The sequence below is a fragment of the Brassica oleracea genome, chromosome C4, assembly GCF_000695525.1.
Source record: "Brassica oleracea var. oleracea cultivar TO1000 chromosome C4, BOL, whole genome shotgun sequence".
NCBI lineage: Eukaryota > Viridiplantae > Streptophyta > Magnoliopsida > Brassicales > Brassicaceae > Brassica > Brassica oleracea.
The window spans coordinates 36,379,052-36,386,082 of NC_027751.1; positions in this window are offsets into that span (position 1 = coordinate 36,379,052).

Consider the following 7,031-nt stretch of genomic DNA (forward strand, 5'->3'; position numbering starts at 1 on the left):
TACTTTATTTTATTCTGGAAGTGTTTTGATTGATGTGTATAATTTTGTTTTCCATAGTAGTCACTTGTCCTTAAATTTGTGAATCGATATTTCTGAGAGAGAGAAACTATGTAATGATTGTGATGACTGATGATGATGTCTAATAAAAATGTTGTCGTGAATTATGTATATTTTCGGAAACAAGTTTCAATTATTTGTTGTCATATATATTGAGGCTCTCTGTGTTTTGGCCAAAACTCTCTGAAAACCATAAGATGTGAATAGTCTGGGTGTAAAGAGAATGGATCCATCGCAACACATGCCACCAACATGGAAATTCTTCCACACAAACTTAATATTTAATATTTATTAATAAAATATTTCACAGATTAAAGCTAAAAATAATGTGGTTAAGTTTGTCATGATACAATAGATTATACTATTCTTCACCAATCATTATTTTGTAAAGATCCAATGTTCAGAATAATTTGTTACATCCGGATTTTAAAAGAACTTCCTTTCCTCGATTTTTTATACTTTTAATAATTCACATGCATCTAATTATTGTTTTATCTTATATTACATAAAAGTAAATCAAATTTACATCAAAGCTCCTTAAGACAAAATTTTCTGTTCTTCCTTCCCGAACTTTGTTCGATGCTTTAGTTTCGTGGGTAATATCTTCAACGTGTAGCACCAAACTAAAGGTTATTCGATTTTCCAAGTACCAGTCTATGACATTGTGCAACCGAAATAAAGAAATTACAAATTTTGTTATTTATTTTAAAAATTGGCATATCAAATCATCCAGCACGCATAACAAGTGTCTTGCAAACTAACCGAAATTTTTGCTCAAGAGTTATTTATTAACATGACTTCCATTCATTCGAAGGTAAGACATTTATAAAATACTAAGCGACTCTTCTAGGCTTATTCACATGTATAAAAGTTATAAATAATCAATGATTAATGTTTTTTTCTACCAATGTTGAGTTGGCCTAGTGATCAGACCCCATAGTTGGCGATAGTGTAGAGACCTTAGAGCAACATTATCACCGGGACAAAATTTTGGTCTCTTAGCATTTTCTATTAATATTTGAAGACTAAGAGACAATGCTAAAGTACAATAGGAAATGTATATATTATTGGTAGATACTTTTGTTGTCTCTTAGTAAATAAACAAGGCAAGAACAGAGATCTATTGAAGCAAAACTCAAAAAGAGATATCATCAAAGATCAAAGCTTTATGGACAAACAATCAAACCCAGAAACTTAAATTCCATTAAAACTGAAAACCCAATTCAATCAAGCGTGGTAAGAAGAGTCATCAGAGTTAATCGTAATTGGAAGAAGCAGGACAAGACTTATCACCACCGTTAAGCCACCAACCATCGTCTCTGCCAATGCAGTTTCCGTAATCATTATTGCCGCCGATATCTCCAGAAGGAAAGCAGATTCTAGCTCCTAGCTATTGATTAGTAAAGCTCTCATTAGCAGTGGCGACTAATCGTGGGAACTGGGAAAGGGAGGGAAGCGGTGGTGGTAGGAGTGATTGCGGTGGGAGAAGTACCGTCCAATTTTCTTTCAAGAGAAGAAGAGACACGTGTTCATAAGGAACGTTTGTTATTGTCCTTAATTAAGGAACGTTTCATCTAATAATAGGCAATTTTCTTTTTCTTTAAATCCTAATAATACTAAGAAACAGCTTTAAGAAACGGCGATATTGATGCTCTTATTCTCCAAAGAAGAGCTATATTATATTGTCTCGGTTTGCCTCTAAGGAGAGTACCGATTTACGTTGGGATATGTCTATTCTCCAAAGAAGAGCTATATTATATTGTCTCGGTTTGCCTCTAAGGAGAGTACCGATTTACGTTGGGATATGTCTATTCTCCAAAGAAGAGCTATATTATATTGTCTCGGTTTGCCTCTAAGGAGAGTACCGATTTACGTTGGGATATGTCTATTCTCCAAAGAAGAGCTATATTATATTGTCTCGGTTTGCCTCTAAGGAGAGTACCGATTTACGTTGGGATATGTCTATTCTCCAAAGAAGAGCTATATTATATTGTCTCGGTTTGCCTCTAAGGAGAGTACCGATTTTGTCTATAATTTTTTAGTCCCAAAAATTTAATTATTTTGGAAAAAGAATAATTTTTTTTTACTCAAATCTGTTAATATTTTGTAAAGAAAAAATCTAAAATTATTTTTTTTAAATAAATAAAATCACATATATTTATAACAATAGTTTATTATTATTTTTAAACGACTATTTTGTATAGTAATTTAGTTGTTAGAATAATGATATTGATTAATGAGTATACTTATATAACTGGCTTTAGAAAAATTAACTTAAGTGCTATTCGTAAGAAGCAAGTATATTAAATATTTTAAAAGATTTTTCGTTTTTCTGTTTCTAAAAAATATTATATAATAAAAATTACTAACTAAAAATTTATAGGATTTCTACGTCATAAAAAGTTTATTCATTAATTATATCTACGTAACTGACCATTATAATAATTAAAACTGAACTATAGAAATATAATGGTACAAAGTGTTAACAATATATTATATACATTTTAAAGGATTGATGTCATATTTATTGACAAACTTTGATATATTTTCAACAAATCTAAAAGCCTTAATATCAAACATGAGTTTATGATATTTATCTTTATAAATATTCATTTGATTTTAAAATTGGATTTTAGTGAAAAAAACATTTAATAAATGTTGCTCTATATACAGCCACTTATAGTCATTTTTAGTCAACTTTACTTCAAGAATAAAATCAATTTTCAGAAATATAGTTTAATAATTTTATTATTTTATGAGCCATTGGATACAAAACAATGAACTGAGTAAAGGTTCTTTTCCCTCTGATTGTATCTTAGGGGATGTTATTCAATAGTAGATTTAAATTTAAGTCTATAGATTTCAGGGGAACTCCTTGACTAGCACACGAAGTTGTGTTATGACCAGCCCTACTGCAGTGTGAGCAATGCATTATTCGTGAGTGCCTTGTAACCAATTTGTCTTTAATTAGAGATTCATTGATACCCTTGATTCTTTTTCTGAGGCTTTTTCTTCTTACCTTTTGATATATTTCTCTCTTGGTGGGGCTTCTAGAGATGATTTACCGGTTGCCTTCCAGAACTTAATTCCTCTAACAGGTTTCAACGTCTCTGAATATTGCTTCCGCCAAGTCTCTGTCAAATACCAGTTAGAAACCAAATTTTCTATCTTGTAATTATTCCTATTATGCACAACATGGAGTGCATGTTGACAAGGATTCCCAGTTAAATTCCAACTTATACAGATACACGTCTTTGCTTTCATATTAACGGAGTAAGAGATCCCACCCTCAGTCACATCAAATTCACCAGTAGATCCAGGGTAAATTTGACAATCTTTCCTATACTTTGTTTGTTAAGGAATGACCTTACCAACTTTTTACTGAACTTTCTCTTATGGTTGGTAGACTTAACTTTCCTAAGACCGAAACGGACCATCGCTTACCTCCTCATGGTTTCTAACATCTCAACTAATGACGTTGACCTTGATTTCTCTAGAATACGATTTTAAGACTCAGATTTGTTATTGATATCATTCAAATTACCCAAGGAGTGGTTTTTACTCTCTTAAATAAGAGGTTCATTCGTAGTACTTAAGGATTAAATCCACAAGGAGCTAGGAGACACAATAGATCCTAATCAGTTTATGATTAAGCTAGACAAACAAAGTAAATCAATAAACAACAAAGGCGAACAAGGTAGTTGTTCAGTTGATTGATTGGTTGATGTTGTAAACAGTTATTAGAAAGCAGATAGATCTAGGGTTTCAGGTAATCAAGATTATAATGATATAGAATCTTAGGTTGTCAATCCTAGAACTCGAATTCTAATGAAAAAGTATTTCAGCTTCCGCATGTGAATCAATCATATTGACTAAGTTCAATATCTTAGCTTCCACTTGTTGATACGGATCGAACGTAGATTGATGCTATGAGATTAGCGTCGATCGATGTTTCCTTAGGCAAGCTTTAGCGAGTTGATCGATAGGTTCACTAGTCTTAACTAAATCGGCTATCGCTTGTTTCTAGCAATCCTAGCTCAAGAGAATCTATTTTAGTGCGGAACCTACTGTCGTAGTTGTTCACAATTCTAAAATCAGGGTTCTAGTTAGCTACTCTAGAACACAAGCATTACAAACAATTCCTTGAAGGATGTCTATCACCTTAGCAGTTCTATAGTTTGGGCTAATCCCTCGTAACCTTACTTAAACCCTAAATCTAACATGTGAATTTCAAGCAAGACATGAAATAAATCTGAATATAAACCATATAATAGAATAGAGTAGAAAAATTGAAGTTCCGATACAAAGCTCTGAAGCAGGCTTGGATCTTCTCTCCACACTACTTAAAATCCTAAATATGTTTGCTGTGAAAATATGAAAGTATGAAAAGCGTGTGTTGCCTAAAACAATGGTAGAGCACGTAAATATTAGGTTAAAGTCGGCCAGGGGTATTTCTGTAATTGCTGCGAAACTTGGGCTATAAGTCGGCTGGGAACCAAGTCGGGCCATGCGCGCTTCCCTGTCGATCGACGACACAGGGTGTTTGCCGATCGACGTTTGACTCTGAATGTCTGACTCTAGACTGGTTCGATGGACAGTTACGAATTTCTTCTAACTTTATCTCCAAAATGCTCCAAAATCATCACATTGCTCCAAAACACTCATGAAATCTGTAAATACTCTAAAAAGACTAAAACATAATAAATAGCTCGTAAAACACTTATATACAATAGCTAAAAACTGGTAAAATCCATGGTATATCAATAATTTACGAGTACATGACATACTGAAGAATGCGCGACTACACGTTTTAGGCCTCATAACCATCAATGCCACATATACTTCATTGTCGTACTCCTTCAAAGAGTTATCTTTATAATCAGGCTCGTTGAAACTCTCACTATCTTTCAAAACAACTTCTTCATCAGAGGACTCTTGGGAAAAATCTTCTTCAAATTTCCATAAATGTGTCTAGCATACATTCTATGCTTCACTTTGTGCAATTCTTGATCCACATCAATTAGTAATCCTTGAATTACCAACGTTCCAAGTGAGAAATATAAGCAAATTGAAACTGAGAATTAATTTGATTTTGCAAGACGAACTTACTTTTTGACTACCAAAATTAAGTGTGAACCATCACTATTTCCAAGGTTCAAATCCATCTTCAGTTTCTGGAAGAACCACACCTAACTCTCAGTGTTCTCTACATGAACAAAAGCCCAAGCACGAGGGTAAATATGGTTGTTTCCATCCTTCCCCATGGCTGGTAGAAGTTGTCCTTTTTTTTTGTCGTTGATTTGAGGAGAAAAATCGTCAATACCAAAACACTGGTCGACAGTGCTTTCCATGTCAAGATCATCTGCTCCTATTACGGTCCTCAGCTTGGTTGTTGCACCTTCATTGGTCCTACACCATTATAGAAAAAATTAGTTGGTATGAAATACATATGGAATTTGAAAGGAATGTTAGATAACTTGATATCTTGCATATTTCCATTGTCTTATCCATTCACCCATGTGCATTTTGATCATATAGACTAGGATTTAGCCATGTTTAGGTTGCATTTTGCATACATGAGTCCTTATCAGGTATTGGAGTACCACATGGAGTTCTTGGAGACATTTGGGTGCATTTGGAGCTCAAAAGAGGTGATAAAGGTGATCATTGGACGAGCAGTGCCTGGGAGCGACCTCACCGGAGCGACACCGTGAAGTCGCTGTGACACCGTGAAGTCGCTGTGACACCCTTTCAGAGCGACTTGGCCAGAACGACACCTCGATGTCGCTCGCGTCTCCATCACCCGGAGCGACGTGACCGGAGCGACACAGCGAGGTCGCTCGCGAAGAGCGACCCGGAGCGACACAGCAAGGTCGCTCGCGAAGAGCGACCCGGAGCGACACAACGAGGTCGCTCGTGAAGAGCGACCCGGAGCGACACAGCGAGGTCGCTTGCGAAGAGCGACCCGGAGCGACGTCTCGCAGCGACCCCTCCAGGTCGCTCCCGAAGCCTGGAGCGACCTCTCAGAGCGACTACTGGAGGTCGCTGCGCGCCTTCTGTTTGCTCGAATTCATTTCTACATAAGGGTCTTTTGGTCATTTCATTATGCACGTTTTTACTTCTGAAAACCTATGTTTTAAGTACTTTTGGCAGCCACCAGACAGATTATCTTTTGTTCTAAGAAAAACCTTTGGAAAGTTCAAAAAAAAAAAAAACTAATAAAAAAAGAGTCAGCCCCGGTAGAGTGCTTGTTTCCAGTGATTAATTTCCAAAGCTGAGTGGGGAGGTTTTCACACTTGGGAAGGGAGTAATCTGCCAAGTCTTGGAAACCCATGACTCTCTCAATGTCTTTGAAGTTCATGTTGTACTCTCTCCCATTGACCTTGAACTTTATTTTGCCCCATCCTTGCCTCACGTGCGGATTGTCATGGTAAGTGACCTCAAGGGATGACAAGAACTGACAGGAGACATCCCGGTAGGCGGGGTAGGCCATGGTGAGGAGTTTGGGCATCTTCAGGTGCCCCAGCATTGCCTCAATATCAGAATCGAGACCCACCTCCTTCAGCAAATCAAGGTCAGCGAATCTGGTTGGAGTCCAAGTTACCCCATTCAGCAAATGATGATACAACTCTTCCTCAGATGGAGTTTTCGCCCTGTCTCTATCCTCAGCAACCTCTTTCCCCTTGGACATCTTGGCCCTCTTTGTAGGAGCCTGCTCATCTGCACTTTGATCGCCACTCTCCTCATCTGTGGCAACTGCTATACTTTTTCCTGCCCTCTTCTCTTGCTCCTTTGCCTCCACGGTTTGCTGTCGAGAAGTCATTTGTGTCCCAGAACCAGCTCGTTCCAAGGCTCAAGCCTTTTCTCTCAACGAAGACTCTTGTCTTTCAGGTTCTTGCCTCTCAGCATCCGACTTTCCCTTAGTTTTCTTAACCATTGTACCTGAGAAATACAAAACTTGGAAAGGGATAAGT